Below are 13,406 nucleotides of genomic sequence, written 5' to 3' on the forward strand. Positions count from 1 at the left end.
ACAGAGTATTATTTTATTGTTATTTGTAAATTGGCATACATTCTTTATCATAGTAAAAATTATCCTAAACATATAGACACATATTTTGGGAGGAGAGCCAGTTGTTAAACACTTATGGTACAACACGCAACCCTCATGATAGTTTTGCCCAGAGCTAGCCTCGCTTGTCAACATGCTCAAAAGAGAATTTTGTGTATGTGTGTGTGCAAAAAGACTTTTTAAAGATTTTATTTATTTATTTATTTGTCAGAGAGCGAGAGAGCGAGGGTACAAGCAGCTGGCAGAGGTGGAGAGAGAAGCAGTCTCCCCACCTGCCCAATGGAGCCCAATGTGGGACTTGATCCCATGACCCTGGAATCATGACCTGAGCCAACCGACTGAGCCACCCAGGTGTCCCCAAAAAGACTTTTTAATTTGCCATCTTTTACATTTATATGGAGAGCTAAGTTCCAGTGTTTCTTTAAAATGATAGATAGAGGAACTCCTTGCCAGCTCAGTCCACAGAGCATGTGATCTTGATCTCAGGGTCACGAATTTCAGGCCCACGTTGGGTGTAGACGTTACTTAAAAGACTACAGAATAAAAAAACAATGATAGACACCAACTTCCCCTGTGATTACAAAATTCATGAATGAGGCAGGCCAATTTCTTCTCTTCACATAATCCTTCAAACTTTGCACAAACAAAAATGTCTCATTCCTGGGGCGCCTGGGTGGCTCCATCACAAAGTATCTGCCTTCAGCTCAAGTCATGATCCCAGGGTCCTGGAATCGAGCCCCACATCGGGCTCCCTGCTCAGCGGAAAGCCTGCTTCTCCCTCTTCCCCTGGCCCTGCTGGTGTTCTCTCTCTCGCTATGTCGCTCTCGGTCAAATAAATAAATAAATAAATAATCAATCTTTAAACAAAAGTCTCATTCCTGTTAAAGTTACTCATCAGAGATGAGATCCAACTCATGAGAGATGAGGGGAAACCCAGTGCAGGGACACGCATCTGGAGCTTCTTTATAAATGCGTCCCCATGGTGCAAACAAAAGAAAAATGTTCATTTCGGCGTTTAAAGGACCAACAGAGTTTAGGAGAGCAGCTTGGACTGCGGCAGAGCATGGGTGTAAGTCACTTTCTCTCTAAGCACCAGTGTTTCCATGTGTAAAATGAGGACAATAATACTTACCTCACAGTTGACTGTAAAGATGAAGTGAGATAAAATCCTTAGAATGTTTAACACATGCAGGTGTGTGTACTAAGTACGTAATAAGAGAAACCATTGCGATGGCTTTGCCTCTTCCTCTCATTTCTACCAACTGCTGCAATCCTAATCCTTTACCACCGGACCCTTCAGGCCAGGAACAGTGTTTCACTCATCTTTCTGGCTCTCAGCAGCTCAGTAGCACACCTTGAGAGGACCTGTTTGCTGGAGCAACCAGAACTGGACTTCTAAAATGACCTAACTTGCTCTTACAGTCGTTAGCCCTAAGTTTCTCTAGGAAACCCCGTATTTGGTCAATGTATTTGAGGAATGAGGTTATTTGGGGGTTTTGCAGCAGATACATACGTGTGTATACTTATCTATAAGATATATAGGATTTATGGTGACTCTGTTTCAATTTTGATAGCTTTCGTGTCATTAGCTTCACAGCATTAGAGGATCAACTTATTTTTCCAAGAAATAGAGATACTCCTTGGAGAGGTACAGTGTCTGTTATCCTGAAAACAAAGGGTTTCTTAGGACAGTGAGTAAGCAAAGACGATCCAAGCTGCTTCCTACGAAATCTTCTGGATGTTTTTGTTTCTCTTTTATTTTATTTTCAAAGATTTTATTTATTTATTTGACAGAGAGAGGCACAGCAAGAGAGGGAACACAAGTAGTGGGAGTGGGAGAAGGAGAAGCAAGCTCTCCACTGAGCAAGGAGCCCGAGGCGGGGATCTATCTCAGGACCCTGGGATCATGACCCGAGCCAAAGGCAGATGCTTAACCGACTGAGCCACCCAGGCGTCACTGGACATTCTGATGTGGCAGACTAAGGCAGGCCAAGGTCTTGCTAAGCTCTGAAGTAGTTCTCAAGGTGGACAGTGTCTTGAGTGTTGGGGAGGATGCACTATGGGGTGGAACAAGGATGCCATCCTCAGTGATAAAGTCAAGGACCAAGTCAAAGCCTTTTCCTAAAGCTGTATGTACTGGTTGGTTGGTTTAGATTTTAAAACATTGCATGTTCCATAATACAGTCTCTCATTGACATATAAGCATCACCCGCTGTGCTTATAATCTACTCATAGCCCATTTTGATTTAGCTATACTGGGTCTCAGAAGCTTTTTCTGCATAGGGCAAGACAGCAAATATCTTAGGCACTGTGGGCCATATTGTTCCTATCGCAACTACGGAACTCTGCCATTGTTGCAGGAAAGTGCCCACAGACCACACATAAACAAATGAGCATGACTGTGTTCTAATAAACTTCATTTGCAAAAAGGGGTGGTGGGCTGGATTTGGCCTCTTGGCCATAGTTTGCCACCGCCTGAGCTATAACCTTGACCACTTACTCCTCCCCCTGAATCATTTTCAAGTAAACCCAATATAGCATATTATTTTGTGCACAAATTTCAGGATCTCTAACAGATAAGGGCCCTTTTATGATATCACTATATTATAGTGATATCATAATACTAAATACTAAAGTTATTTATTATTAAATAATAAATACTAAAAACTAAATACTAAAGTTATTTATTAATCTTAAATATCCACTGTTCAAATTATCTCAGCTTTTTTTTTTTTTTTTTTTTTTTTTACATTTGGTTAGTTTGAATGAGGAGACATTACAATTGGTTTACATGTCTCTTAACTTCCAGGAATACTTTCTCTGCCGCTCATGCTGTTTTTTTGTTTAAGAAGCTGGGTCACGTGTTCTGTAAAGGTTTCCACAGTTTGGTGATTGCACCTGAGGTGTCATTTAACTTGTTGCTCTGTCTCCTGTAATTCATATGCATTGGTAGTTAGATCCAGAAGCCAGATCACTTTTAAAATTTAGATTGTTTTGTAACAACATATCACAGCAGTGTTGAATATTTCCATGAGGATACGTGTAACATCTGCCTCTCCCTTCTCTTTTTTAAAGATTTTATTTTTTTATTTTTAAGTAATCTCAGGAGTTGGATGCTTAGCAGACTGAGGCACCCAGGGACCCCTAACTTATAGTTCTTATATAGAAAGGCAAGCTAAATGCTTAATTAACTACTACTTACCACTTTCCCATATAATGCGTTTGTTCTCATGCATCCTTCAAAAATGACCAATAAGAGCTTTATTTTTTATAAACAATTGTGTTTTAAATTTATGTATTTAAACATAGTCAGCATGTTCTTTTGCTATAACTCTGGTAGTCTTTGACAGCTTCCTTGCTTTCTGTAACGACAGGATGTTCCATGCTCATTCTACAGTTTTTGCCCAGGCCTGGAATCAGCCATTTTCCAGAAAGCTCTGGTTTCACACTGCGTGCAGAAAAAGGCACTCGCAGCCTAGTGGGCAGTACAGGTGGTGATGGCCCCACACTGTTCACCAGAAGCTTAGGTCAGTAACCAGGGGCTGTGGATTGCTGAGCGGATGCTCTCTCTAGATGCCCCGTGTTTTTGTAGATGCATTTGCTATTACCTTTCTGTAACATTCCCCTGCACTTGAGCCGTTCTAATCAGAACTTGCCAAAACAAAGCAAACCTCCCATGTCAGCCCAAGAAAAACATTATCCTGGCGAAAATGAGTTTTAAGGCCACATGAACTGAACTCTTCTGTATGTTCTTCAAGAATCTCAACTTGATTAACGTGGATGATGGTGAGAAAAAACAGAAAGCACGTGACTGAATTCTGAATTCGGCTCAGGAACGCTGTAAGCAAACCGAGATTGCTCCCTTGTCGTTGATTCCGAACAGAACAGCTCTCATGTTATCCCGCCAGAAGACGGTTCTGGGCTCACTTGCCTCTTACAAACAGGAGAATTTGCAAACTGTCATCAGAATCATTGACTTTTCCAGGCTACTTTACTCTTGGGATCAGAAGTGGAACTATCTGTGCTTTGTTGATTTTGGAAATTCAAAGTTTTAAGGGTATTTTAATACATTGTTCTTCCTGAAGAGAAAATGACAAGTATTTCAGGTGTTGGCTGGCTCTGAAACCTGTTATGTGAGTGATCTGCAAAGTGCTGTCTGCCCTAATGATTCACTTTCTCTACTTTAACAAAAGAGTATTTTTGCTTTCATATACTAATTAAATCTGGATCTAAGACAGTACATGCCTTCCTTCATAATATCTCATTGTTCTTCAGTGGCCCTATTTCATTTCTTATTACAAAACCCAGTCTATGGCAAAAATTTTTAATCCGATTAGAAAAGAACAAAAATCAATCATCACTCATAATATCCAGATACAATATTTACGTAAGTATGACTATGCAAAGTTAAAAGGTTCAAAATCTTGGAATGAATATTTGTTTCCAGAGCTTAAGGACATTAACTAGTACTTTAATCCAAATTCCATATTCTGAATAATTACCTGAGAAAAATCATTTCCTCTTACATTTTATGCTTTGTTCTTTTTGTTTTCTTTGCTACTCACCAAAGCAACGCATCGTTTTTGCAAAACTTCAGCCATTACAGAAATACATGAGATGAAATTTCTTCTAATACCACTCTGAAGAGATAACCACTGATAACAGTTTGGATGGACACTGGAAAAGGTTATTTAAGCTCCAACATATTTACCGCTATGGTGCCAGACTTGATTTTTCAAAGAGAGGGTCATTTTGGTTTTGAACCACAAGAGGTCACCATAACATTAAAGTAAGCCTCTCTTTGTTTGATTTACCTTACCTGTAAATCTTTTCTTTGAAAAATGTCACATCGAAGTTTAAACAAGTGACTTCCAGTTGTTTATGTTAAAAGATTTCTTTTAGACATCTCACTAAGCTCAAAGAGTCTTGCCATGACCTGTCTTTTACTCCATTCCCCAAGCCATCATTGGTCTTAAATGCAAGCCCTTCTTTTCTTCTTTCTAGACTACAAATTATTTTTTTTTACCTTTTCATCTGTTATTTCACAAATTGGTTTCATTTAACCTTTATATTCACAGCAACTTATCTTGTTTTCAGCATCCTTGAGAGATGGTCTGGGGGAGGAAGGGGAAGAAAATCTCTGTGGACAAACAGGTTTGAGAAATGCAAGAGATAAGTGTTTTCCATCTTGGACAAAGTGCATATTAACAGAAAAAGTCTCTGAGAAGTCCTTTGGTGATTAAAGATGGTTAACTTTAAAACAGCATATTTCAAACAGCTGGTTGGACGATGGCTCCCTTTCTTTGGGTAATTCATGCCTTTAACAGCCAGAAGTAGTATTCTTTGGAACGTTAGGGAAATCCTTATTTATAACATTAATTATTTTTTAAACGTTACAAAGCTCATATTGCACTATTATATAAAAAAAACTATCTGTAGCTTGAAGAAATTATATATATTTTTGAATTCACATGTATTTTAATATGTAACAACCTTACAGTGTTTTCTTCTCTCCTACAAGTATTTCCCTTTTTTAAATTTTTTCAATCTTGATGGCAGAAATCCCAGGACCTGTCTTGCTACAGCAGTAAGCTCCTATAGTAATTACATGAACTAATGATGGAAAATTCACCACTAGATATAATAAATGGCATTATTATGCCAAGAACATTATTTCTATAAGAAAGTATGAACTGAGAAAAATAGATTATTATAGGTAGAAAGGTCATTATTTTACATTATTAGAAGGCTAGAAAAATGTCACAGAAGAAAGATTTATAATCAGAAAAGATTTTACACTAATAAACCTTACAATCAGAATAGAATAAGATGGGATCTTGGATGTCATTTGACAAGCCAACTGCAGAAATAAGGAGGAACTCATGGTTTTTTGAGGCTAATCATTACATTTTCAGATATTTCCAAGTATTAAAAATACATATTTTCTAGTAAAGAAAATCATGCTTTCATAGAACTCCAATACGCTAGTTCTATTTCAGCAAGATTGGTTTTTTTTTTTTTAAAGATTATTTAGTTCACCATTACAAAATGGCTTTTAAAAAACATTCGATATATGATTATTTTTTTTCTGGAAAAGAAACCTTTTGATGTAAGAGTGCTTCAAATGCCACATGAAATAGAGTTATAAAACATATAGGGATATGACAGAGAAAAACATCCTTCTCATCTTAAAAAAAGGGAAACACAGATTCAAAAGAGTTGAGGATTTTTTTTTTTTTTTTAAACAGACATGAGAAACCACTAATGGCAGAATTGGGGATAGAGCAAAGATGTTCTGAAAACAGGTTTTATGATTCATTCCACTATTTTAAAAGTGAATTGTTCATAATTTTACACAATATGAGTTTATTATTCAATTGTCCTTAGAGCTATATTCTGAAATGGAGTTGTTCTTTGCGGGAGAAAAGCCTTCTTCTCTATTCGCACCACTAGATGGAAGGTTCCTGAATGACACACAATATGCTCGGGACCTCCTATGGATCTAGAGCGGGAACTAGGGTCATTGACAAGAGTAGTGAATTGCAAAGTCACAAAAGATAGGAAGTTGTAAAGATTTAGGTGAAAGGGATTTGCTTGCTGAGAGTGAGGTCATCATTTTCCCCCACTTCACTTCAGACGGAAAGCAATGAGAGCCATTTCCAATGACTCTTGAACGCTGAGACACAATTTGCTTTGGTGATCTCACGTCTGTGTGTTGAGTAGAAAACGAGAAGTTTCGATCAAAATTACAGAGACTGATTACACAGTGCATTTTGGCATCAGAATGTTCCCACTGTAGAAGACCTTTCTCAGTACAGTGTAACGGACAGAAACAAAAAAGGAACAAATTGAAAAGACTTCTCCACAAATATTTAAAATACTTTTATAATGGGGCACCTGGCTGGCTCAGTCCCTAGTTCAGGAGACTTTTGGTCTCAGGCTTAGTTAGCACACAGTTAAAAAAAAAAAAAAATCCTGTGTGTTGTAGGTGATGTTGGTAGCACATTCTAGTGTCCTCTACACAGTGGAATGAAATATTCAGTAACAAAAAATGCTTAATCACATTGTAGAGTGTGTACATGATGGAATGCTGGTCAGCCATTTAAAATTCATCCTTTAGAGGAGTGCCTGGGTGGCTCAGTCAGTTAAGTGTCTGCCTTGGGTTCAGGTCATGATCCTAGCATCCTGGGATAGAGCCCTGCGGTCAGGGAGCCTGCTTCTTCCTCTTCTCCCAGCTCCTGCTCTCAGTTGTTATCTTTGGCTCTCTCTCCAAATAAATAAATACAATCTTTTAAAAAATCATTCAAATCATCCTTTAGATAAATGTATATATTTTTTTGGCACGGGAAAATAAGGATACTGACAGGCAGAAAAAATGTTACTTTGCATTATATACACCACCATATTTTTAATAAATAATAAGTTACAAACATGGAAATGAATGACATTTATATACATCTATAAGTTAAAGTTGATTCTCTCTCTCTCTCCACTCCTCTCTATCCCCCGTCCTGTGGTGGCTACCTAATATCCTCATTTCCCTAAAGATAAGGCATTTGGGGCTTATGAACTAGATGGCCAGTTTTGTCATTTATGAGTTATAGTACTGAGGATGGCTGTAATTTTTTTTTTTTGGGGGGGTGCCGTGAATCTTTGGGTTGCATTTTAATGACCTTTAAATTTGAATGTCTAAAATAGTATTTTCAAACTGTAGTTTATAAACCATTTGCACTGGGTTAAAAATGCAGATTCTTGGGCGCCTGGGTGGCTCAGTGGGTTAAGCCGCTGCCTTCGGCTCAGGTCATGATCTCAGGGTCCTGGGATCGAGCCCCGCATCGGGCTCTCTGCTCAGCAGGGAGCCTGCTTCCTCCTCTCTCGCTCTGCCTACTTGTAATCTCTCTCTATCAAATAAATAAATAAAATCTTTAAAAAAAAATGCAGATTCTTGGGCTCTTTCCCAGGCTCAATGAATCTGAAATTTGGAGAATGGCATTCAGGAATTTGCCTTTTAAACGAGCTCCCTGAGTTGGTTTTTGGTACATTAGAGTTTGAGAACGATTGGTAATGCTTGGGATCAAGGATGAGAAAAATGAGAGCAAAAATATTTGAACTAGTGAATGATTTTCAGCACTGTATTTTATTTATCAGACTTCTTGTCTGAACCATTTTTCTGGCAAATGGTTCTATGCTTAACATTTTAAAAGGCACAAACATATAGGGACAAACCAATCATGTAATTTTAATAACCTGAGATCTTCCCATCAGGCAGCCCAGCAATTTACTACTTCATTAAAGCACCAGCATGATTTGGAAATTGAAGTGAATAAACCAAGAAAGAATGTCTTGAAAAACAACACAAAACAGCATTTCAGAAATAAAGCCTTACATACTGGAGGAATAAAATCTGGACTTAAACATTCTCTCTTATAGCTGAAGCCAAACAGCACCTGACACATTTGGACACCGGAAGGGTTGATAATAGAGTGAAGAAAATTAGTCTTGAAAGCTTTCACAGCTGGCTTCAGCTTGACCATGGGCTCCTCTTGGGTAGAAGGGCTTTGTCCTACATTCTGAGAGTAATGTTTGGAAGGAAACTGTGACCTCCAATTTCAATCCACAGCAGGTTTCTCCAAAATGCCGGCGTGAAAACATTGGTCACAGACTAACAGTTGGAGAGAAAAGTATTGCCAAGAATGCAGTGGACTGTGTTGTAGGAAGAGAAAGCTATTTCCCTGGAGAGAAAGGTTTGTGTGAGAATTGTTATCTCATACCTGTGGAAAGGCCCCGAGACCACAAGTCAATCAAGAACCAAGGAAATCTTTAAAAAAAAAAAAAAAAAAAAAAAAGAACCAAGGTTCTTTTCCTTGTTAACTTCTTTTAAAGAGTTCGGTTTGGTTTAAATATTACAGCAAGGAAATCCAAGGCATGTTTCAGTAAATAGGAAGCAAAATGTTGGTTTAAGTTAGAAATCAGTCTCTAAATGACTGGTGTTTGAGATATTTATGAAAACTTTGCAAAAATTCTTTGAATACAAGTTTTGATTTTTGTTAAAATGCTCATCTGAAAACTGTTTGTCTAGATAATTCAAATACTGCTTTTTTCCCCCTAGTAATTGTATGGATAGTTGGTATCTGAGGCAGCCATGAGAACTGCACCTTGAGAACCTCTTACTTCCAGGAACTTGACTGAGGTCCAGCCTCTGTACTTTGAAATCCACTGTGTTTGCTCAGAGGCCGCCTGCTCCCCCAACATCGCTGTGGTGGATAATCCTAAAACCTGTTCCTGAGAGATAGGGGACTCTTTTCTCAGATGATTTGGCTCAAGGACTTCCTGATGACACTCTGCATGGCGCTTTAGAACTCAGCCTTTTGTAATGACTCTTTTAGTCTTTTTTGGCTCCTTCCCTGTTTCCTTTTGCACACGCATTTCACCACATAACATTCTTGCACATTTAATCCTATTTCGGCACCTGCTTCTTGAAGGGACTGGAATAACACAATATCTCTTTGGTTTCTTCCCTCAGCATTGCATTCTTTTTTTTTTTTTCTTTCCCTTTTCTTTTAAGTTTTATTTATGTGACAGAGATCGAGAACACAAGCAGGGGAAGCAGCAGAGAGGGAGGGAGAAACAGATTCCCTGCTGAGCAGGGAGCCAGATTTGGGGCTCCATCCCAGGACCCTGAGATCACGACCTGAGCTGAAGGCAGAGCCACTCAGGTGCCCCTCAGAACTGCATTCTGATGGGAGGTTAAAGTGGTTGAATTTGAAGCGTAGGAGTAGACATGCATTCTTTGTTTTCATAATGGAAGAATATGGAGCTAGAATCTAGACTGCAGGGATGGAAAATTACAAAATGTCCTACTCTGCTGAGATGCCACTGGTAGTCATTTATCCCCTTTGTATTTCTATTCTCCTCTTAAATATCTTGGATCCTTTTTGAAATTTTTATTTCTCTATCTCCTAGCAACTGCATATTTTCCTTGCGAGGGGTTTTATCTGAAATCCCATGTGTTTGTAGTTATCACAACTTAATTTTTTTTTTTTTATTTCAGTAGTTAGACTCAGACCTTTGAAAAGTTTATAAAATGAAGTCCCTAGAGAAATGCAATGGAAGTGAATAGAAAGGGGGTCCTGGGTGCCTTAGTTGGTTAAGTGTCTGCCTTCAGCTCAGGTCATGACCTTGGAGTCCAGGGATCAAGCTCTATGTCAGGTTCCCCGCTCAGTGGAGTGTCTGCTTCTCTCTCCTGTGCTTCCTCTGCCCCTCCCCCAGCGCATGCTTGCTCTCTCTCCTTCTCTCTCTCCCTCTCAAATAAATAAATAAATAATCTTTTTTTAAAAAAGAAGTGAATATAAAGGACTTACTATGGCAAAATAAGTGTTTGATTACAAAATTATGGATATAAATGTATTTCAAAATGTATTAAACATACAGATGTGCATACATTCATTTTGATTCAGTCTGATAGTAGTTTTAATGTCTGTTGGTTACAAACTGAATTAACATGAATTTACAGAGATCTTCCTTTTATTTGAACAGCAGGATGGACACAGTGATCCGGATCCTCAAGAGCCTTACTCTCTAGTAGTGATTAGACTTGACCACATGAAAGATCATAGAAACCCACGCTTTGAAGAGGTTTGAATGTTCATCACGTCCAATCATGTCGAATATTCTCTTCCCCAACAAGGCCAAGTGCTTGCAAGACTACTTCATTCCAGTGAGAGAAAGAGCCTACAATTTCATCTCTAGCTATCTTTGACTTTCAATATCCCTCTTCATGATGAAGTTTCCCTCTCTGGTTTGAGTGCTACCTCTGCGGAAGCCAGTTTTCAAGATGGCCCCCTCAAATACTCACCTCTTGGTAGTCACAGCCTTGCACACTTCCTGCCCACATGGGAACAGAGATGCTGTGTGACCAAGAACACATGGCAAATGTGATGGGATGTCACTTCTGAGAAGGAGTTATACAAGACTGAAGCTTCTGTTTTCAGTACTTTCTTCCTCCTTCACCCGTGCATGCTCGCTTGTTCTCTTTCCCTGTCGTAGGGGAAGCTGGCTGCTGTGTGGAGAGGACATTCAGGCAATTTGTGGAAAAGCGCATGTGATGAGGCTGTTTGTCCAATAACCAGCAGGGAACCGGGACCTGCTAATAGTTACAGACATAAAATTGGAAGGGCATTCAGGCTCAGTCTAACCATGAGATGCCTGTAGCCTCATTAGACAGCTTGATGGTAACTTCCTGAGACCCTGAGCCAGACGCACCCAGCTAGGGAGCACGCCTCCTAGATGCCTCATCTTCAGAACTGGGGAAAAATAAATGCTTGTTGTCTGAAAGCTGCTAAATTTGGGGGAAGTTTGTTACATAATAATAGATTAATAATATCCTTTGAAGTCATTTACTTATATTTGTTTTTAATGTAACATATAGTAATTATATATAATACATAACAAAAATGATATTTATTGAACATCTATGCTCTTCCAGGCACTGCTCTAAGGGCTTTACATGAGTTAAGTTATTCACAACAATCCTATGACATTTATATTTTTATTATTTCAGGTTACTAGATGAGAAAAATTGCGGGGGGTGCCCAGAAGGTTAAGTAACCTTCCTAAGGTCATAGAACTGGTAGAGAGTGTCACTGGGACTTAAACATTTGAGTTCTATTTTCTGAGCAAAGCTCTCAGGAGCTCACATCAAGCTATAGGCTGGGGCTTTAGCCATCTCAAGGCTCAGTGGGGTTAGAGGAATCTGTTCCCAAGCTCACTCACATAGTTGTCAGCAGGCCTAATTCCTTACTGCTTATTAGCCAAAGGCTTCCTTCCTCACCACAGGAATTTATCTCATTAGTGAGTTTAAAAATGATATCACATCATATAGGGCTTTTTTTTCCACCCACCAACATACTGTAAATATGTTTTGATGTAACTAAACATGTCTAACCATCATTTTTTAAAGGCTTTGGATTCAAATTGCCACCTTGAAAAGACAGAATAGGCGAATCAGCTAAATACTTTCCCACTTTAACTGATGCATTAAAATAGGGAAACTTCACCATGATGTCTGTCCACTTCTTTGGTTCGCTACTATAAACAAAGTGAAAGTTGTATTTTTACTTAACAGCAGAGTTCTTACCTACAGTATAGTACTATATATACTAATAATTTGTCTTCTTTTTTGTAATTGCAAGATAAAGAATGTTTTAAACTTGAAATCGTACAGAAGCTAAGTCCTCTTTATTTAGTGTCCAATGCAGAGAGAGGCAAGTTAACATGAATAATTCATTACTGTAGTGAAGGAAAAACATTTTCAGTCATTGAAAATTTCTTCCTGACTTGTCTGGATTATGGTCTTTTTTTTTTTTTTTTAGCTTCTTCTTTCTTTTTTGGTGAGGTGTTGTGAGAGTGAGAAATAATCTGCCAAGGGAAGCTGGAACTTCCACACAAAGGCATCCTACTTAGAGACACTTGTATTATTTGTTCATGGGAACAAAGCCCAGCGAGCAGCTTTGCGCTCTTGCTTGCATGCCGCGGCATCGCTGGGTATGTGAAATTGGCTTGAAAGGGCCCTGTGCGAGTTGTCATTACAAACACAAATCCTACACCTTGGGAAAAAGGAAGTCAATCAGAGGAGCACCTTCAGACTGATGTTTCAGGCGTGAGATCACTTTAGGGAAAATGGATCCCAGCAGGAGGGCTCTAAAGAGAAGCAAGACTGGAAAAATAACCACAGCCAAATTGCAGCTATTCCAGGAGGATCTAATTCGAAATGAAACAAATTCTTCATGTTATCTATTTAAAATGTTTTGGTTAGTTATATATATATTTTGGTTATATATATATATATATATATATGTTTTATATACATATTTTGGTTATATATATATATTGGTTATAAACAAATATTTTGGTTATAGATATATATTGTTTTTAAGATATGGAAGGGCATAGAATTGCGGGGCTTCCAGTGTTTCACTCTTTGTGATAACCCTATTTTCTTTTTTGCTCTTCTTTACTACAGTGTACCGAAGATTGAGAATAGACTAGAATACAAAAATGTTTAAAATTTTTTTCATGTTTTCTACCAATCTTGCTCATGTAAGAGTTAAATGAATTCTCTCTAAATGATAATATGAGTCTTTAATGGGTTTTGATTTGACATAATTCCTTACATGCTCTCAGTGGAATACTCTTTAAGAGCTGGATTATAACTGTATAGCTCTCACAGGTCAAATTACATAAATCTATTTATGAAGTATAAGCCAGAGGGCTATTTTAGGAAGTTTCTATGGGTTCAGAATATGTATTTCCAGAATGGTTTTTAGGATTTATCCTCATTTTTTAGGATTTAACTTCTCTCTCATTAA

This window comes from Mustela putorius, unplaced genomic scaffold (assembly GCF_011764305.1).
Source record: "Mustela putorius furo isolate JIRA1106 unplaced genomic scaffold, ASM1176430v1.1 tig00003846_pilon_pilon_pilon, whole genome shotgun sequence".
Classification (NCBI taxonomy): Eukaryota; Metazoa; Chordata; class Mammalia; order Carnivora; family Mustelidae; genus Mustela; species Mustela putorius.